This window comes from Phyllostomus hastatus, unplaced genomic scaffold (genome assembly GCF_019186645.2).
Source record: "Phyllostomus hastatus isolate PE091 unplaced genomic scaffold, TTU_PhHast_1.1 phas_scaffold_129, whole genome shotgun sequence".
NCBI classification, from domain to species: domain Eukaryota; kingdom Metazoa; phylum Chordata; class Mammalia; order Chiroptera; family Phyllostomidae; genus Phyllostomus; species Phyllostomus hastatus.
The window spans coordinates 24567423-24589919 of record NW_025334009.1 but is presented as its reverse complement, the minus strand read 5'-3'; the positions used below and the strand labels follow the sequence as shown (position 1 = coordinate 24589919).

Sequence of the window (22497 nt, the reverse complement as noted above, 5' to 3'; positions counted from 1 at the left end):
AACTAGTATTTGAAACTTTTCCTTTCTTTACTCTGACTTCCTGACTAAGTATGGTTCTGGTTTCAGCAGTTTCTCCTCAATAGTTGGGTAGTTCTATACTTCCAAGAAAGAATTTCTGCTGGTATTTCTGAGAGCACTGAAGGCCTAAGCAGTCCTAACGTCATCCTCTTTCTGTAGCCCACTGCCCTCATCTTCAAATTAGAGATATGAAGTTCCCTTCTAGTTTTGGTTTTGTTCGGATCTGTCTGTGGAATCCTTCATTCCCAGAAAATATCTTCTTTAGGGAATAGATACCTTTTGATGATTTATGAGGTCCCCAGCTCCTGAGGCTATGGATAAAGTCTGCTTTTCTCACCATGTTTTTTCTATGCAGCTGCCATTCTTACAAGGGTCCAGCTTCTTAGTTAATATATACCATCATCCTGTATTCTGACATCTATGGGAACACATTGTCATACAGTTTTGTTGCTGATGTCTTTTGCACATTTCTGCTTTGGCTATCTTCATTACTTTAATTTTGTGAAAGGATTGGGGATATTTCAAAAAACCTTTCAACAAGGGTCCATTGCCATTGCTGTCTTTAATGTCATATTTTAAACTATCTCTTTAGACAATGTACACTAAGTGCTTTGGGTATATAAGCCCAATTTCTGAGAGTTGCCTCTTTTTTATCCCTTAAATTGTCATTTGCATGGTTGGGGTCTGAGGAGCTTATCTGATCTCATGTCATAGTATAGAAAGGGTACTCCTAACCTTTTATGTTTTCATTGATTTCACTCATGGCTGTGCTGCCTAAGTGATTTTATTTCTTCATCTTTCTTGAAACCAATGTAGATCCTTCTTAATTTTTGCTTCCTCCTTCATCAAGCAATGAATTAAGGAATTCATTGTACTATCCTCTATATCTCTAGCCTTGGGAGGATAATGGCTACTTAGATGAACACATCCATCCTTTACACATGGAAGCAAAGAGAGTCTCTGAGTAAATAAACTGAACCACCCTTTATGCTATTACATTTCCTCAAAAGTAGGCAACCTCCTCCATGTTAATAAAAAGTTAGATTGATTAGCAGTTTCTCTCAAGAGTTCCAGATGAATAAGGAAAAATATCCCTTATGCCTTCAGTGTTTGGGAAAAAAACCCCTATCCAACATAACTTCTTCCTGCTTCAGAGCTGTGAAACCTCATAATGAGTTTAACTCTGGCCCCTCATAGTCTTTTCCATAATCCCTCAATCTGAGAATGGATAAGTTAGATGGCATATCATATTTTTCCACTTCCTGACACAAGCTTCTTGGCTAAACTTTATTTGTAGGAAGTTATTTCTTCCATAAACCATGGAAAACCATCATTATTGGATCTATGCACCTCAACCTTTATATGTTTATCTTAGCAGATCCTTTCTATAGAATGCTTATATTTTAAGCCCACTTTGTACTAAATAAATCCAACAGGAAGAGAAATGCTACAAGGGAACAAAGATTAAGAAGAAAATTAAAAAACAAGGGATGTGTTGGGTTGGTTTCTTCTGAGGGTTGTGAGGAAGGAGTTGCTCCATGCCTCTCCCCTAGTTTCTGTTGGTTTGCTGGAAGTCTTTGATGCTCTTTAGCCTACAGAAACATCACCCTGATCTCTTCCTTCATCTTCACATAATAGTTTCTTTTTGTGAGTGTTTGTGTCCAAATTTTCCCTTTTTAGTATACCAGTCACATTGGATTAGTGCCCACCCTACTGACCTCATTTTAACTTGATTACATTTGTAAGGTCACATCTGAGGTCCCAGAGGTTAAGATTCCAACATCTTTGGAGGGAGGAAGGGATAAAATTCAACCTAAAACACTTGGTTATATTCACTTTAAATAGATTGGAATTGAAGTCTTGCCTAAGATTGTAAAAGAGTAGATATAGAGACCAGGTTACATAAATGTCCTCTGATTCCAAGATTCTTGCTCTTAAAGCACTGGTTCTCTGTGGTCATGAAGATGGTGCCATCTCCCAGGGGCATTTTGCAAATGTGGGGGTGTTTGACTCAATAATTGTGGGAAGGATGTTTTTGCCAGTTAATGGGCATGAATCAGGGACACTCAATATATTGTAATGTATGGGATGGTCTTGCAATTGAAGAACCATCCAGTGTCTGGTATGACTTTTTTTTTAGCTTTATTGAGATGTTGATGTATAGAAAATCACACACATGTACTCTATGTATCCATTATCCCTCCCCAATTTTCTTGTGTACTTTGTTTGTGGTAAGAACACTTAACAGGAGATATACTCTCTTAACATTATGCTAAATGAAATAAGCCAGTCACAGAAGGACAGATACTGCATGATTCCAGTTATATAAGGTATCTAAAGTAGTCAAACTTGCAGAAGCAGAGAAAAGAATGGTGGTTGCCAGGAGCTGAGGGGAAGCGGAAAAGGAGAATTGTTTCTCAATAAGTGTGAGGTTTTCGTTTTGCCAGATGAATAAGTTAGAGAGATCTGCTGTATAATGTAATACCTATAGTTATGGTACAGTTATGGCATTGTGCACTGCATGATCCTCTAATACCCTACGAGGCTTTCCAAGAAGTAAAATACTGGTTTATAGTTTCCTGGACTTGGAACCCAGCACACAGTGTTTTTTGGAAGGCTTTAATTTGCCACTGAACTTCCTAAACTAAAATCATAGTGTGGTGAGGGAAGATCAAATTTATCTTGTGCAGAATTTTACCATTTCAGAAAATCTTGTCGCTGACTTATAATTCTCATCAGAAAGACAGCACATCTGTATGGGTTATATGTGTGTAGCTGTTGTGTTTACAGTGACTGCATAGCAGCCCAGTTATCCAACTGCTGTGTTACATCTCCTACTGTAGTCTACCATCTCTGTGCATTTCGTGTTGAGATGCATATCTTTTAATATGAAATGGCTTTACTTCATGTTTTGTTATATTACTATTAATAATACATAGGATTGCCTTTCTAAAGATGTGTGTTAAGTAGCCAAGCTTTATTATCATAATTTTTCAATTCTAAATAGAAAAGAAGAAAATAAAAGTATTTGTTACAAAAAGGAATCTGGGGTCTGACAGGATTGTGGGTCTCTTAATGCACAGACTCACTCATTCCCATGACAACTCCACAATTTGCTGTTTATTTCTTGTACCTCCTAACTTACTGCTTTCTTAATGTTTTTCTTTAAGTTAACTCACTTTTTAAACTCAAACTGGAAGCAAAAGAAAGCAAAATCACTAGTCTCAAATCAAAGGTAACCATAAGTAAATATGACATTTTCATTTAACTTTTTTAAATTAAAAAATAAATGATATCTAAGTAAGAATCTAATGGACTATATTGTACCAAGCAGCACATAGGTTATTGTATTTAATTTTCCCAATAACATTTAAAAGTAAATATAAATTATGTCGCATTTGCAGACAAGGAAACTATGATGCAGAATAATGACTTGAACACATGTCTATGTGCTATGTGATAGTCCTCAACTCGTCATTGCCCTGGCAATTCCTCTTGTTGTTCATATTTTTACCTGTTGACACCCTTCCATTCCTTTATTTTCTCATTTCTGTATTTAATTTTCTTATGACATAAAAAATCAGTGCTGAATCTGTTGGTTTTATTTCTTTTCAAATGTAGTTAGATTTTCAACTTTTTATCATGTGGACTTTATTTTTTTATAATGTGGATTGTAAATCCATATTTGTGACAACACAAACAATTTATTTATAATTTATTGTTTGTTTGTTTATGGAACATGCCTTCTAAAAGAGAACTTTGTTTACTCAGCTGCTAGATGTATATTCAGATGCAAATCACAAGCTGAAAAACTGAATTGTTCTGTAAATAAAATTGATATTGCCGGGTGAGGATCAAACTGGAGCCAGGAGACTGAGGGGCTTTCCTTGGGGTAGGGGGTGGGAGAAGAGGAGAGACTGGGAAAGGTATAAAGAGATGAGAGAAGGGGGGAGAGTGGTAGAGAAATGGGGAGACATCTAAGGGGCTCATCTAAGTCCCTTAGACATTTAAGGGACTTTTTTAGTCCCTTAAAAACATCTAGCTCATTTGATGTGCTAGCTGCATATTTTTGTTCCAATACACATTAAAACTAATATACAGGTACTAAAATGTGAGATATTTAAATGCACTACCTAAAATAATCTGTGTGTGTGACTAGGAGTCATACTACCCCTAACTGAGCGACACACTGTCTTCATTCTAGTATACAAATAATCTTTGAATTATGCATATTCATACTCAGTGTTACACGGTCAGCTTATGATAAAAGACAAAAGGAAGCAGATTTTCTCATGGCCTTCTTCTGACTTTACAATGAGCTGATCATTGTAAATAGTTATAATAAGACACATTATTTTCCTCCTAATGTTAGGTTTATATTTAAGATATTCTTAGTGAGTTCTATTATACTCAGTTATTCAATATGACTGTGCAGAAGATTTTTAGAATATTTGATTATGCCCTCTAGGTACTTTAGAGTTGGAGCTCAATATAGAAAAAAGTCAAAGCTTTGGTGTTGTAGAATGTCAAATTATTCTCAAAATTAACATTTAAAATGTGCAGCATAGTTACTTCCTTATTTGACTTAAGAAATGAGATTGTAGCATTGAATATAGAATGGTTTTATGTAAGATCCAAATTTCAGAGCAAGGAGTGTCATGCCCATTCATGTAATAAATGAGCAATAAGAAAATTCATTTTAACGCAGTGTGATGTCTTAATGAATGTATTCTATGGACATGGCTCTTCCCAGCATGGGTAATATTGGTCGTCAGTTTAGATTTTCAGCATATCCAGAGAACAGTGAGGCAATCCAGATAGCCAGGAATTAGGAATCTATTTTAACAAGAGCTAGAGAAACCAGGCTTAAGACTAGAGAAAATAAAAGAAACCTTCTCTTAAGGTGGAGTGAGAGCCTGGGAAGAAGGAGAGAGAACTGAGAAGCAAGATTATTTCCACAACTTGCTTTCCCAAGGTCACAGACACGAGTTCAAGAGAAAGGCAATACAAAAGCAAGTGCAATATTTTTTCATAAAAAAAATCTCCTTGGGCTACTGAGGCTGTCCAAGCTGCATTACCATGAGCATTAGCTTTGCATGCCATGGTCCCTTGGGCAGCATCAAAATAAGTCTGGAGGACAACAAATAACTGTGAGTCTGCATTCTTGGGAGCCAAGTGAACTGGACTGTGTAGACATTCTTTCTAGAGATTAGAAGTATTTGTGAAGAGCCAAAGGCAGATTTAAATTCCTGAAAAGCCAGTGAAGGTGGGATCTAGTGTTCCAGTTATCTATTGCTCTGTGACAACTACTTTAGAACTTAGTGGTTTAACATAGAAACCATTGTATCTTGCAAGTGTTGGTCAGGAATCAAGACTGGACTTTGCCACATGATTCTTCTGCCTTGTGGAGCCAACAGAAGTTTGGTCTTTGGTGGGGTTCAGGTGAGAGATGCATTGCTTTGGAAGATCTTGGATGGCGTCCCTCACATACCTTGGTAGAAGATTAGTATTTCATATTTCTGTCCTGTGGCTTTTGCATTCAAGAGATGAAGCTCAGGAATGCAAGTACCGTAAACAGATTCAAAGTTATTGTAGCAGGAAGGCAAAGGGGTCAGAAAGAACATGAGCTAAAATCAGCTCGTGCAGCCTGAGTGAGGAGACTGCCTTGCAGTTTTTCTTATCACTTGCATATATTCAAGCTTTGCACTTGTAAATGTAGGCAGCTTTCCTGGTCTACTTCTCATATATCTGAGCAAGCTACTCTAACAAAAAGCTTGTTCTTTTTCTTTACCCATGCTTAAGGTTGTATTGTTTAATCAATGAACAGAACTTTTACATAAGCCCATTTATTGAAGTGTTCAACCAGGCTGTCCAGCCAGAATGATGGGAACAAAGAGAGATGGATGTGTAGATGGGTCGTCTGTGCATTCATCAGGAACTGCTTAGCTTTGCCTGTCCTGCTGAAATTGAGCAGTCACTGCCCCTACCTAACTAGATTCCTACATACCTTCACTTCTTCAACGTCAGCCTTCCTGACTTAACACAGACAACTTCATAAAATAGCTGCAGCTAACATTTACTGAGTGTCCACTGTGGGCCAAGCTCTATGCTCTGCTCTTTGCCTGGGTTGTTACTTCATTTAATCCTCACATCAAACCTTTGAGGCAGATCTTATTAATTCCCCATTTCACAGTTAAACTGATTCACAGAGGAGTTAAGTGGAAGGCTGGAATCCAAGTCTTGACCCCATCTGATTCCTGACTCCTGTACCTTAAACACTAAGCCATGCTCATGGGCATGGTCAACCTGAGCTTTCTACATAGGAAGCTCATGGTTCTTCCTCACCTCCCCCTGCTCTATAAGAATAGATGGATGGACTTCTCAGGTGCTCTCCATGCCCCTCCCTCCAGGAATCACTGGCAAACTAGCAAGGAAATACCCCATTAAGGGCCTTCATTTGTGTACCTGTGGCTATTCATTATTCCATATTTATTAGCCAGAAATGAAATACAACCACAATGTTTGAGAATCTTTGGTGCTAAACAAGTTCCCATTGAAACAAAGGAAGCTTATTATATTAAAGGTTCTCTCTCTATGGTGAGAAGTGATATTGAACTTGGAGGATCAAGCCCTGGACAAGGTCTTTCCACTGTACTTATTGTGCCCAGGCTAAAGACTAGTTCTGAATAGCTACTATAAAGAGAGCAATAGTTAAGAGAGGCCTGGGGTTGAATCTTAGCTCTCTTCTACTCCCTAGGTATGTACCCTACTTAAGTGACTTTGCTTGTCTGAGTCTCATCTTGATCTTTTTTATAACAATGCTACCCTCATAGATGTCTGATGAAGGACCAAATGAAATAACCACTGTACAACATACATTATCAGGATAAGCTACATAATTTGTAGGGCCCATGACAATATGAAAATATAGACACCTTAAAAAATACAAAAAAATTCAAGACACTAACAGCAGATCATTAAACCAAAGCCCAGAACCCTTTAGGAGGCTGGTCCTGAACATTATAGTAATTTAATAAATATCCCTTTCTCCCCTGACATTTCCTCCCAACTAGAAGGACCTGTGTACTCCCATTTCCCAGTGTGCCAGACCCTCAGGATCTCACAGTTAGGTGCCTGAATCTAATGCCTGGTCCTGGGTGACTCCAAGCCTAGGCCTATGGGCTGGTTACTAGTTTCCTGTCACCCTACTAGAAAGCCATGGGCATCTAACCATCTTCAAAAAGATCCTGTAAAGATTCTGTTATGCCTTAGCCAAGAGCTCTATGTGTTTGGACTGTGTAAGAATTATGAGATTAACACACACACAAAATTATACCATTCTAGTCATGCTTAGAGTATATGCTCAACATGAATAATTATATAATATTGACTGGTTGTGATTATTTAAAAATAGAATTGTGCTTTATTTTCCAGTAATGAGTTTTCACTCCATGACACCTACCAAAGATATACAATAACAGGCACCAGAAATTCAGATCTCTAGGGCACCCACCTACACCTTTTTGCCCTGGTATGAAAAGCTATTCATCCTACCACTGCCTTAGTTCAGACTCATATTCAAGGCCCTGAGTTGCAACAATTCTTCGTAACTGGTCACCCAAGTCTCCAGTTGTGCCCCCTGAGATTCCCCTTCCTCACTGCCTCCAAAGCCATTTTCCTACAATACCAATCTGATCATGCCACTAATCTATGATAAAGCCTTCGGTGTTCCTCATTTCTTTTCAGGATAAATGCAAACTCTTTAGTCTGGCATACAAGGCCACTCATGAACTTGCTTTAGTCTATAATCTGTCCCTTCAAAGTCATCCTTTCCCTTTCCACCTTTTTTTTCTCTCCTGACTCCTCATTCATATTCTAGAATAATCCCATGTTTCAACCTCTTCTATACTTTTTATTTTTTAATGTTTCATATTTTAACTTGTCTTGTGCTTTTGTATTTCATGTTCCCCCTGCCAGGAATGATACACTCACCCCCTCCTCCACTCTCACATTAAGCTAATAAAATCATCAAGACTTAGTTCAAGCTTAACTCCTCTGTGAGGCCTTCAACAACTATGACCTGTTTCGTGTCCTGTTTCCATTCTTTGTCATAGGTACATCTTGCAATAAACAGAATGTTTGCCCCCTAAAATTTGTGAGTTGAAACCCCAACCCCCATTCAATTCGGAAGCAGGGCATTTAGGAGATAATTAGGTCTTAAGGACACAGCCCTTATTCATAGGATTAGTGCCCTTATATGAAGAGGCCAGAAAGCCAGCTTGGTTTCTTTTTGCAATGTGAGGATATAGTGAAAAGTCAGCACTCAGCATCTTAGAAGAGTATCCTCACCAGACCATCCTGGCATTCTGATCTAAGACTTCTGGCCTTCAGAGCTATGAGAAATAAATTTCTGTTGTTTGTAAGTCATTCAATCTATAGTACATTGTTATAGTAGCCCAAACCAACTTAGACACATTCTGTGCTATAACCTTCTTTTTATACGCCTATCTTCTCCTTTAGATTGTGCATGGTTGAGGATGAACTTTCTGGTGCCATATTAATCTTGGTATCTACAGTGCCTAAAACAGTCCTTGGTATATAATAAACACCTACTGATTTGGATGAATAAATAAAAATGTCTGTCTTGCTCTTTCAACTGACGCCCTGAACTATTGCCGTATTGGAAGAGACGAGGTTCTTTATCAGTCTCCTTCCACATTCTTCTATGAACTCACGTTGCTCTTGTTTCATCTCTAACGGGTTGCCTCTCCTTCATAGTTTCCCCAGACCCCTAACCCCGTTCACTCCATTTCTTTCTGCTTTTTAGACACTGGTTTCATTACTAGAATATTTTTCTTCTTTTCAACTTGGAGAATTCATTCCAATTTTCTGTCCCGCATAGGTAGAGAAAGTGGTGTTTTGGAGTTTTCTGCTAGGTTACTATGTCAACATCTTTTTGCATGAGGAGCTACCAGGTTGTCCTGAGGTACCTTAATTCAAGAATGTAGGATTAGACTCTGGAGAGTTTATTCATTGACATCCCTTTGCTCTTAGTCCTTTCTATCACAGCTGCCTCTGGGAGGTTGGGCCAGTGCAGGCACAAAGGAGGTAAACAAATAAGGCAGCCAAGACAGGTGAGTGCCTCCCCAGAGCATGCTGGCAATAAAAGGCAAGAGGGAGCAGCTGGAGAGACAGCGCCAAAGAATGCAGACAAAGCTAGTAACTTACGCACAGCTCAGCAATCCTTGTGCTTGGTATTGGAGACAATGAGAACCCTCTGAATATAAGACAAAGAAGCATTTTTGCTCTACCTAGAAGCTCTGGCATGTGAATATCTCTCAAAGCTGAAAGAATGCCTCAAGAAGTAGTATAATTGTTGGCCTTTAACAACTTGGCAGGATGCTTAAATTTCCAGATGAATATTTTTAAAAAGAAATGTAATAAAAAATCCTTTTACCATGGAGAGTACTTTTTAATCACCTTCAGTGGAAAAAATTACAAGCTTTGTATGTGAAGACTTGAGTTTGTGTTCTGGCTAAGTCACTGACGTGCTGTGCATTACTTTAGCCAAGTCATCTTACCCTTCAATATCTACTCTTGCCTAGAAGAGGCAAAAAGAGATGAGATTTTTTATTAATACTATGAAGGGGATCAGTTAAAGAAAGTAAGTGATATAAAGAATGACATAAATGTTGGCTGTAATGATTCTGTGTCTAGATTTGTTCCTACCAGGCAAAAAAGCTCCCATGCTTATGAACTCTGCTTTGGGGGATAATGTATTTTAACTTCCTGAGCTTCAATCATCTCATCTGTAAAATGGCTAGAATTAAGATGATTGTAATGGTAATAGCATCTACCTCATAAGTTTAGAGGAAATATTTCTTGCAGAGTGCTTTGCGTGGTGCCTGGCACATAGACACTCAATAAATGTTAGTTATCATCTTTGCAACCAGAGCAATTTTATTATAAAGTTGAAATTCATCATATAATAAATAACTTTGTTCTTTGAACACAAATCTTAGAGTGCATGTGATGTTTGGGCCAGGCACTCTGCTTTGAATATGAGAGAGTGCAAGAGAAAATAAAATATATTTTCCTGGTTCTCTTGACCCTTATAGTCTACTGAGAAAGATACATCAAATAATCACACAAACCTGTTAATTAGTTTGCAGGCAAGTTACAGGCTGTTATGGAGGGAATAACAGGATATACAACCTAGCCTCCACTACAAAAAAGGCTTCATCAAGGAAGTGATGTTTGAGTTGAATTTTGAGGGATGAGTAGATTGAAGATGAGTATGTGCAGGAAAGGATAAAAGCATTCTAGGCAGAGAGTCACACATGTAAAGGTCCCACAAGAGACTGCTTCATTTGAAAAAAGAAAAGTCCAAGTCTCTCTCATGAACATGCACCAAGGAATCACGTTCCCATCCCCACGTGATTAGAATAAGAATCAGGTAGATAAGAATCAGACAGGTCACAGGGATTTTATAGATCAAGCCCAGGCTATCACCAGAGAACGAACTAAAGGCACTCAGTGTTCTAAGCAGGGAAGTCACATGATGACTATTCCATTTTACAAAGATCATTTTTGCTGGTGGTCCACATTAAGTGCTAATGGTCAGTCAGACAAGTGCTGCTCAGAGGGTGCTCTGAAGACTAGTTGTATTGGTATCACTTGGAACTTGTAAGGAATGTCTCATGCAGACCTACAGAATCAGATCTGGAGGTGGGGCCTCGCTGCAATCTGTGCCCTCCCAAGCCCTTCAGGGGATTTGGATGCACACAGCAGTTTGAGAATCCTGGCTTAGTCCAGGATGTGGCCAATAAAGATGGAAGAGAGTGAATGGATTTAAAACAGATTTTAGAGGTTTAGCCACTGGCATGGACAGGATTTGATCTCTGAAGTTGGGGGATGGGAAGGAATGATGTGCCAGAAATGACTCTAAAATGTGCATCTGGCTTTTTAAACTTTGTTGAATGTATATGTTTTGACATGAGAGGGGAGGGAAATCTGGGGCACAGATTTTGTTTTTGGTGTGTTTGTTTCTTTTAATACTTATGAATCCACAAGCACTGATGATAGGACCCAAGATGCATCATTGTTAAAAATGACATCAAGTGACAAAATATCTTATGGCTTGGTATTACCAATTCGCAATATAATCAAACTCTAACTTGAGAGTTGGTTTAATCTGATAAGAAGAGCTATTTTCTTGAAGCCTTTACTTTCCCAGAATTCCTCAATTTTGAGTCCACTAAATTATCTTTTGAAACATCCTGTTCTGTTTTTTTTTTAAGGCACTGTTTCAGAAATACTGGAGGAGTCAAACAGCAAAAGAAATCTTGTTAACAATGCTCCTAAAAAGAGATATTAAAAGGGAAAGCATTAAACCCAGAATGTATTTTAAGGTTTAAAAAATTGCCTTTTGCCTAAGGTAGTTTCACTATATATAATATTTAGAATGGTTTAGAAAACTATCTGCTCATCTACGTGCATGAAGAGATTGCCAGACTAGTAAGTGTGGAACATTTTTTAGCTGCTAGTTGTGTTGGCCTGCCGCCTGTAGGCTCTGAGCAGTTTCCATTTCACTCCTGTAGGCTCCTGATTTGCATGTATTTTGCTTTGTAATGCCGCTCAGAGAGTTCCTAGTCAGTGCCATAATCTCCAAAGTAGCTTCTGGTTATGAAATTGGAGGAAAAGCTTTGTCAATGATCCCTCTCAACTGGTTTTTTAGGTAAAAGACAATTAAATCTATTCTCATAGCCAAAGGAGAAAAGAAATGATGACACTTTACTTAAGAAATGAAGGTTATCTGGATAATCTTTTAGAATGTGCACCACTAAGACATTCATAGTCTAGGTTCTACCTAAAGAAAGACTTTAGCTGGTTCTTGCACCAACTAATAGCACTTCTTCCTAGTACTGTGGTAGTAAAAAGCCTGGGCAAAACTCCCAAGGACTCAAGAATGAACGGCTAGCGTACAGTAGTCAGTTGGCAGGCCTCTGCAGGAAGGCAAAGTGTGGACTGTGGACCAACGCCTGTTTCTGTAAAGGACGTTTTCTTGGAAAACAGCTGTGCTCCTTTGTTCGTGTATTATCTGTTACTATTTTAGCACTCTAATGGCAGAGTGAAGTAGACGATACAGAGATTATATGAACTACAAAGTTAAAAATAGTATCTAGCCCTTTACAAAGTGATGTTTCCTGACCTCTGAAGATGAACCTATCAAATCTGTTAGGTAGAATAACAAATTAGAGCCCATGTGGTTAGAAGAATTCTGAATTGTCAAGTTTTAATTACATGTATAGATTCCAAATGTCTTTATTTTGGAGGAAAATTCCTATAGTTGTATAGAAGCTAGTGAGAAAATATTATGCATAAATTTATTTTTTCACTGGCGATGTCTGCCTTGGGGCAGGCTTGTTGGTGCTAATACCTCACCTGAGCATGGTGGGTACAGCAGTGCTTACCCAGGTGCTAGGTTTTGGCCTCAAGTTTCTGGAGAGATACCAGCTGCAGTTTAGAGCAGAAGCAGTGAGTCGAGGAAGCGTCTAACTGTTTTGTCTCACATGCCTGCCAACTTGTGACTCAGGGCAATCTGGCACAGTGTTCATGAGTCTTCACTGAGAGTTTGCACAATGGAAGAAATATGCAGTATGTTTGTTGTCTGCATGTTCTTGGAAAGTGCTAACTTGACGCCCAAAACTGCAACCTTCTATTTATACACTGGAGAATTGTCATGAGATCCTTAACTGTATCTGCTTAATTCCTTTTTCCTTGTTTTCAAACGCTCATCTCAAAACATAGGCTCTCTCATAGGACATATTTTCCATTCTTTTTTTATCTCCTTTGCCCAATGTTTTAAACACAGGTTCTAATGTGAACCTAATTGCTTAAAAAGGATTTGATCAATGCTGGATTTGTTACAAATCCCGGCTAAATTAATCAATAATATATACAAACACTACCATTTTTCCTTTAAAGACATCAAAACTAGATTATTCACTTATGTGATATTTTTCCTTTGGTGATTTTTATTTAATGTTTGGAGAAATGCACTGTGTCTTAGCACAAACCCCATAAAGTTGAGAGTCATATGATTTAAGGTTTAGTTTCAACTCTTCCAACAATTAACATTTTGACCTTGGACAGTTGACTTAACCACTATAAACTGAGGATTTTCAACTTTACAACACGGAATTCCATCTCATAATCTTTAAGATCTTCTTGCCCTGGCTGGTGTAGCTCAGTGGATTGAGCACAGTCTGTGAACCAAAGCATCGCAGGTTCAATTCCCAGTCAGGGCACATGCCTGGGTTGCAGGCCACACCCCCCAGCAACCACACATTGATGTTTCTCTCTATCTCTCTTTCTCCCTCCCTTCCCTCTCTAGAAATGAATAAATAAAATCTTAAAAAAAGATCTTCAACTCCAGAAATTTAAGATAACTTTGTGTACTACAACTTGATATTAGAATAGATGAGCAAAGAAATACTAAATAATTCATCATTTTACAGAGTGATATTCTCTTAATTAAAAAAATACAAAATGTTTTATACATAGGCAGAAGAAAACAATTTTCATAATACATACTCTCTCCCCATACTACCATCTGGCTTTAACAAATATCAATACTGAGCCATAGTTGTGCCTCATTGCTTTTTATGGTTAAAAAAGTTAAAGCACATAGAAGCAAAACCCTTACTTTATATAACTAGTCAAAAGGTATAAGTACTTTTATATATATTGACCTCTTCAAAGCTCTTAATCACAAGAAGTGACCACATATCCAGTATGCAGATGTGATACAGAGAGATGTAAAACTTGTATCTGAGGATACTCAGCAAGAATGTGGGAGAACCCAGGACTCTTCCACATGCAATGTCATCTAAGTTCTGTGTTCTTTACATTACATCTTGACTATCTTTTCTGAATATATCATTTTGTAACTAAGATGTTTTTATAAGCAACATACATTGATCCTAGTTAACTTAGACAAAAATAATCATTTAGTGAAAACATGTTGTTATTTATGGAATCAAAGAAAGTAATGAGCAGTTAGCCCTTGTAAAGGCAGGGAGTGGTAGTGTTCTGTAAAGTCTAAGTAGCAGGAATAACTGGAAAGATTTTTCTGGCCCTCATTGTTGAATGAATCTGCTTCCTCTTTGTTTGATCTTGGGTTCCTCTGTTCAAGGTTGAAATTACCAGAGGCAAAAGCCTGATTGGTCCAGTGTGGACCATTTGTTCATTCCTCCTGTGAGGACTAGTCATGCACAGAAGAGGTTTGATTCCCAATGGAATATGAATGTGCAGGGACAAGAGGAAGGGGCAAGATGCCATTCTGTCAAAAATCCGAGATGTCTATTTTGCTAATACAGCAACCATGAGAATGTGCCTCTTGTATCTTTGATTGCAGGGGACTAATTGGCTGACAGCCTCAACCGCTGTAGTCTGAAACACATCACAGCACAGAGGCCAAACTTTCCATGGGCTGCTCCCAGCCAATGACCAAGTGAGCAGGGATGCTAAGACAGTTCTATTCCTGGGAGATGGAGAGCTGCTCTAATGGTCGACTTGGCTGGATGACTCCCTGATGGCTACAGTGAACTATCATTAGAATTACACTGCAGCCTAAGACACTGCTATTCAATTTTCCTGCCTTTCTTCTCTTCTTTGCTTGACTTCAGATCTGCATCATGCTCTTTTCACTGCTAGCTCTAAAACAATGTTAGCTAAAACACTGTTAGCAATAACACACAAATATTAAGTAGCATTTTCATGAATAAGTCCTTAATTATGGCATGCTACCATCCTATACCCTTTTCCCACATCCTATATCCCCTTACCCTGCTCTACATTTTCTTTTTGCTGTACCATTTAAAACCTCTAATAAACTATATAATTATTTATAATTTATTGTTTTTCTCTCCAGAGTAGAATATAAGTTCTCTTAGGACACAAGACAGAGTTCTATTCTGTTTTATTTACTGATATATCCAAACACTTAAAAGTTTCTGGCCATAATATGCACTCAGTAAATAGTTGTTGTATAAATGAATAACTATATCCAATTGCTTACAATGTAATCTCCAAATATTTTGGGGAGGTCCTAAACTAAATCCAGAGTCCCCAAACCTCTTAACCATTCTGAGGTCATGTAGGTATTGTGTTTATTGGCACCAAACATCATTTTCATTGCCCTGCAAAAACCATAGATTCCTCCAATGGAAGCTTTGTGCAGTTATAGAGGGTTAATTTTATCCTCAAATTCTCATTTAAAGCAAATTCTTTTTCACCAAACAAACAACTGCAAGTTTGAAGAAATCTTAAATTGCTTTTCTTGAAGTCAAGTATCAAGGGAGTAAGTCTATTTCAGTGCTTTGTTGCCAGAAAGAAGTGGCTTACAAGTAGCAATCATGAAGCTAAACCTGTTGGATCAGGTATTTTTCTGCTAACAGCTGTCCCTTGCATTAGGTCTTCTTTCCCCAAGATGATCATTGAAAAGAGAGAGCCATGGTTCAGAGTTGATTAGGACTCAGTTCTCTTTGTTGTTTCCAGTCTTAGAAAAAATAAGTTCGGAGGATGTTGCCATGTGTTCTACCTAGAGCCGGGGTTCGCCTTTTCTGAAGTTTCCTATGAAATGGAGAAGTAGAAACATATTGAGAGGAGGGGTCAGACAAAGGCTTTGTGAATGATGTCAGAATATGGTAATGCATTCATTAACAGTGAGTCTTAGAGCAGAGTAAGCCTGAACCATTGCTGGAGGCAAAAATTACAAAACTGAAGCTGTCCTACTTTGGGAACATTATGAGAAGTCAGGGTTTTTAGGAAAACACAATAATGCTGGGGAAAAATAGAAGGCAGTGAGGAAAGAGGAAAACCAAACATGAGATAGATTGGCTCTATAAAAGAAGATGTAGGCATGAGTCTCTGCAAACTGAGCACAACTGCTAAGAACAAGACAATGAAAGCATTACTCCTTCATGGAATCGCCAGGAGTTGGGGTCAACTCAACAGTCAGTAACATACACATACATCAACAACTAGATAACCATAGTTAGAAACTTCCATTATGAAGCTTGTAAAAGTGCATTCTCGTTGTTTTAGTTAATAGCAGCACAAACGGTGGTTTTGTGGTCTCATTGTCTCAGTGGCTACTCAAGCAAATTAAGAACAAGTGCCAGGTGTACCTTAATTAAGGATACATTCCAGTCTGACACCAAAGTAGCTGAATCTTATTTCAAAAGGAAGTTCTACTCTTATTATAGGCTTGAGAGTGAAACTTGTTGATTATCGAAAGGTTTTACTTCACTTTCTTCTTTTATAATGTGACATTCTTAAAACTATGTGTGTCATTATGTCCTATAGCATGGGTAGAAAGGGAAATTAAATGGAAGTGAAACTCAATTCCTCAAACATTGTTCATAGAATAGGACCATTCTTAGAATATATAGTAAAGAAAAATTGGAATATCAAAGGCTTATCTTAAACCTTGGTCTTTGATGCTTAGCTCCATGACCCTCAAGACAACATTATCCATCTCAATTTTCAGATTTGTAAAGTACGATTCAGTTCGGTAAAATATTGGTCAGGTTGATCAGTGAGGAGTTTAGATATGATCCATAAAAAGTATGTGGCCCAGTGTCTAGTACATAATAGAAGGTTAATAAATGACAGCTATTACTAAACCGTTGCTGTGTGTGGAATATTTTCAGGACTGCTTTAAACCTATATTTCGCATCAGACTGTACCCAAATGCCCTGGCTCCTCCTCAAAACCTATCCCAGCTGAATTTGTGTTTAAACCATATAGAAAGTCCTCTCAATTGTAAGTAAGAATTACCTGTGTTTATCATCAGGAGCACTTTGATTTTCTTAAAGGAAGTAATAGCTCTGCTGGTCAATAATACAGTAAACAATTTGTTGAACAAGGATGTTGGAACTATTGACCAAGCCCATCTTGGGGATACTCTTTGGATCTCAAGCTCCTAAGCTTCTCTTCCACATAATTATTAGAGATTTCTGGAAAGTGGCTATACATACTCCTGGGAGAGGAACAAAGTATTTTATTTAAGGACAAAGTGAATTTGGAGCAAAATGGAAAGAAGAAAAAAAAATCAAAACTTGACACCTTCAAATTAGTTCAGCATCATTTGATTCACCCTTCTTTCTTTTTTTTCTCCCTCCCTTCCTCCCTTCCTTCCTTTTTTCCTTTCCTTTTCCCATCTCTTCTTTTGAATATTCTCACTTAACATGGAACTTTTCTCAAATTTTGAAATGGAACATCTGCAATATTAGAACTGAAATAATCATGGGGAATACATAAACTGATTGACCCAGAAACATGACCTCATCACTCATATTGCCCAGTCTTGCACTCCTTACACTTCTTATTCTAAATCTCTAGAGCTGACATAATCTCCACTATATGTTTCCTCATGCTTATTCTGGAAAAACTGAAAATAAGGAAAGATCTGAAGAAGAAAAAAACATAGAAATGATAGTTCCATAATCTACCACCATTAATATGCTGTATGTATTTTGCCAATTTTTTTCTATACTGAAACAAATTTAAAATACATTGTTTATGAGCTCTTTATTATTCATTAAACATTGAAATGAAAGGTGTTTGTAGCCACTGTCCAGCTCAGAGAAGTCTCCAGCTGTTTCAGTTCATCTCTCACCAACCCCACTCTGCCCTTTACTCAAGGCATCAGGGCCCCAGGGCCCTTCACTTTGGTCCACTAGTGTCCTGGAGTGTTTGGAGGAGGGGTGTCCACTCAAAGCAAACTGAACAGGGATTGAGCAGACTTAAAACTTATATGGGCTGCACTGTAGATGGATAGTCCTTGGAAGAGGTGTTCTCTGAAGATAAGTTGAATCCTTTACCTGCTATTTCACCAAAGAATCATTGCTTTCATCCTTAGTATAGTACGAATACCAAAAAGGGCTGGTGATGCTGCTGTAGGGGCCTGTCTGCTCTGGGTACTCCAAGGGAACTTCCCTGCCCTTTTTCGTATGACACTTTCTTTAAGTTCATTCCTCACATTAGCCATCCCACTCTTGTTTTCCTTTCTAGTCTCTTGAAATTAATACAAGTTTGGAATGTTATGCTAATGCTTTAAGCAAACAATGAAAAGTTACTGGGTGTTTTTCTTCAGGACCATATATTTTCACAGCTTATCGGAAGCAGCATGGGAGACAGACTAGAGACAGAGAACAACACTTGAAGTGTGGGCAAGAGACAATTAAGGCCCGAACAGCGCACTAGCCAATGTGGTAAAGTGCTCTGTGCTGACTCCGTAGCCCTCCTATCGCTGCTTTACTCTTGCTGCTACAGATGGAAGTGTCCCGGAATTCAGCTCCTATTAGCAGTGGCCTTGTTCACGTACCTGTGGTCATTTTCCCACCCCACCCCAATTATCCCCTGGACTGATGTTTGAAAACTGCCAAGCTTGTCACCACATCATAAGTAAGTAGCACTGCAACAATGGTTGTTGAAAACAAGACTCATTAGATTTAATGTGAAATGTGAGAAGCATCTGAAAATATGTAGTTCTCATGAGACTGATGCCGATGACATTTAGCATATTGTAATATTGTTGTCATAATTGCAAAAACTAAGAACACATATATTTATCATTAAAAACCGAGCTAAAATCCTGCTTGATACAAGAACCAGGAGGACATGTGTCCATGTCCCATTTTGTGTGATGCCGAGAAATGCAACTTGTAACAACTCATTATGAGAGCATAGTCATTCAAGAGAAGGAAACCACTCACAACTCAGTTTTCTTTATATTGGCACCTCCTTGTGTTAGATTATTAAACCATGAACTGCTGCTGGAAACCTTATCATTAGTTTTCACATTGCCAAATATAATCTTTGTGGCATATATGGAATACATATAAATCTTTTTTCACTTGTAAATATTAGCGAGTCAAATTTTCCTGTGTCCTTGTTTCCCAGTGAAGAAAAAGAAAGCACCAAAATGGAGACATGGAACATTCCACCAGATTTAAGCTCTGTATAATTATTTAGGCAATCCTGAAAATACATTTTACCATATAGGGTATAAACCCTGTTTTCTCCACATGAATTGTACTTATCCAGGGAAATTAAAGGTGTTATTAACTTAAATCCTGGGAGAGCCTCATCTGTTTTAGCACTCACCAACCCACATGGTAATTACTGGCTGCGCTATACATACAAAAGGAGTTAAAATTGACACAAGATTTCTGCCCTCTAACCCTGCTTTTAAGAATCCTCCACATCTCAGAATCTGAGGGTGGGGGGACTTGCCCCCTTCCACCTCACTCCGATAGAGACTTACTGTGCCAGGCCTGGACTGCTGCTAACTAAAAGGCATTGCATGACCATCACTGTGCCCTTGGGTGAAAAGGAAGAAGCTGACCCTGGGGAATAGGCTTGAATTATTACCATCATGGAAGGTTGAAGATTTTGTCAGAGAGTTAGCGCAGAGGGCCTGGTGGAGAGATTTAGGGGAACAGGGAAGCATAAGCAAGCAAACTTTGTGAAAGGTATTGCTTTGAACCTGATTGGTAGCATTTGGCATTGTTCCTCTTTCTGGAAAAGGAAGCAAGTGTCATATGCCTTGCTTTCTAACTTTAGAGGTATCACAACCATATTTGTAAGGGAGGTGGTATGGATATGGTTGAAGGAGCAGTTGAAAGAAGAAGGGAAGAAGGGAAGGTGAAGGAGGAAGGGACGGAGGGAGGAAATAGGTCTATATGTCCTGTACTCTGTTTTCCTAATGTACTTTTTCATTTGTCACATATGCAACTGGAAGGTAGACATCAGCCTAGTTCATGCCAAATCATTATAAAACTTGAATATAGGGGCACCCACATTAATGAAGTCTTACTGAATTTAGAAAACGTCAAAGAACCCATCTCATTCTGTCTTAAAAGACAGATCTCAAAGTGACCTTTCAGCTCTCCCAGAACATGATGTGAAATGACTAGTGTGCATCAAGGGCTGGTTAGAGAATGCTGTAGTGTTGGCAGCTATTTCCTGGCTTTCACCTCATTTTATGCTTTTGCTTCTCTCTAAAATACATTGGTACACCCATGCAAAGGCTCTGTGGAGACAATAATGATCCTGGTTTGAGTGTATAGATAAAATGGCTTTTCAGGAAAATTAATAACCTCTATTCTGACTTGGATGATGCTCTTACAAGGTAATTGACAGAGAGCTGCTTTTAAAATGTGAACTAAAATATCAGATTCATACCATTTTCCATGTCCCCACTATTACTGACTCTAGGGTCTGATTGATAGCTTGGTCCAATGGTTCTTTTTGTTCCTACCATAGCTACAGAATTAGTGAAGAGGGCTTTCAACTTGAAGTAGTAACCATAGAAAAAATTTGAAGTAAGAGCCATCCTAGGATGATGGAGGTAGCAGTGTTTTGCCAAAAGTATGGCTCACTTATAAGGTTTCTCCATTAGTCATAGACAATAGAATAGATTTACTGACTCACTTTTTTAGAATATTATATCCAGCATGGATCAAAGGATGTAAGAATATTATGATTGAGAGAATCAGGTTCCAGAGAAGTTATTTGACTTCCCTATGGTCACATGGCTAATTAACATTGGAGTGGAGGTTGGGTCTGAGGTCTCATGGAGTCTGGTGATGAAGTACTAAAATGGGATTGCTGTGGCACAGATATTAAGGAACATGAACGGAAGAAAACTGTAAGCGTGAGACAAAAAAAAGCAAAGAGGAAACCATGGTTCTAAAACTTTTAGGAGGATCTAGGGGACAGGCACATACTCCATGCTTTATGTACTAAACACATCATAACACATCATATACACATTTATTGCATGTGAATTCATCCCCACTTTGAAAAATACAACAGCAGCAGCTATAAAAATATTATTTTTATGTCAGATGGTTCCTAAATATAAATCAAGTGGTTCATCTGGTGTTCAACTAAAGAAAAATAATGACAGATCCCGAGGCTGGGTGGACATATCAGCTGTGTTGGAAATCGTGAGATACAGTAAAACATCGAGACTATTTCTGAGTCTGTTATTTCTGTCTTACACCTAACTTTGAGATCAACTCCCAAGTAAGATAGAAATTTACAGTATTAAAGTTTTTCCTATCTAAAGAAAAATAAAGGAAAATTATATGTGAATGGATTAATAGTTTACTTTTAATCAACAACTTCATAATTTTCCAATATTTCTTCCCAAGAATGCTTTTTAGTATAAAATCTAGTGTGAATTTGTGTGTATTTTTAAGTGTGTATTTTAAAATACCAGGGTGTGCAAAAGTATGTTTACAGCTGTGAGTACATGAAACACAGAGTTTATTCTTTTTGAGTTAATAAAGCTATTGTGGTAATCATAAACTACATATCTTTTTCCATACAAACAAACCATAAACTTACTTTTGCTCACCCATGTATACAAAAACATTTCAAAACATAAGTCTTAGGCTTAAACTTGAGCCTGTTAATGATATTTCTGATGGTTCTTTTGCTAAAAAAATAGAATTGAACTTTATTGCTTTTTAAAATGTGTTCTTGAAATAAAACACACATAATGAAAAATACCCATAGTCAAAGTTGAGAGCTGGTTAGTTCTCAAAAACTGACCACCTCTGTAAACAACATGAAGATCATAGAAAAAAAGTAAGGTGACCAGCATCCCAGAACCCCTGACCTGTATCCTCTTCTAATCACAGTATCCCAAAGCTAACTACTTTACCTGACTTCTGACTAATAGATTAGTTTTCCCTGTCTTCGTGCTTAATGCAAATGTATTTATACTGCATTCCACTCATTTGCATCTGGCTACTTTTGCTCAACATATTGTTATCGATATTCATCCCATTCATTGTCAGTTTTTGTACATTGTTCATTCACATTCACATTGTCGTATATCATTGTATTATGAGAATATGTCTTAATACTTTGGAGCAGGTTTTAAAGTATATGTATTAATTTGCTATCAGCCAGCAATGTAGGAGAGTTTACGTGAGTACACATTTGACCTCAAACTTGGTATTTTCCATCTTTTCAATTTTAGCCTTTCTGGTGAGCAATCATTTTTTTAAATTGACTAAATAAACCCCTGTTGAACTCGTACCAAACAAAGGTCTTTATTTGTGAACTAGTATGTGGTGGGGGTGGGAAGGGGCAAAGCTTCATGAAGTGAAATTCTTCATCATCAACAGCCAGTTCAAAGAAGAAATACAATTTGAATGACATAAGCAAAAATGTCTCAGCGCAGACAAGTGTTTTTGTTTAAAATACTGCCTGATTTTCAGAGATAGCTTTTCATTTGGGAATGAAGAGCTATGTACATGGGTTAAACATTGATGGAATCTGAAAACTGACATTTTTAAGATTTTTGGGGGGGAGTTGTGGGATAGAAGAAAACAGTAAGGACTTTATTAAATGTACCACTGATTTCTGAGATTTTTATAGGATAAAAAACAC

General features: G+C 37.9%; 1 protein-coding gene across 1 annotated transcript in view; it reads left to right on the top strand.

The window, feature by feature from the left end:
• Nucleotides 1-22497, top strand: part of KCNH8 (potassium voltage-gated channel subfamily H member 8) — a 278568-nt gene that overhangs the window by 99539 nt on the left and 156532 nt on the right. The window lies entirely within an intron of this gene.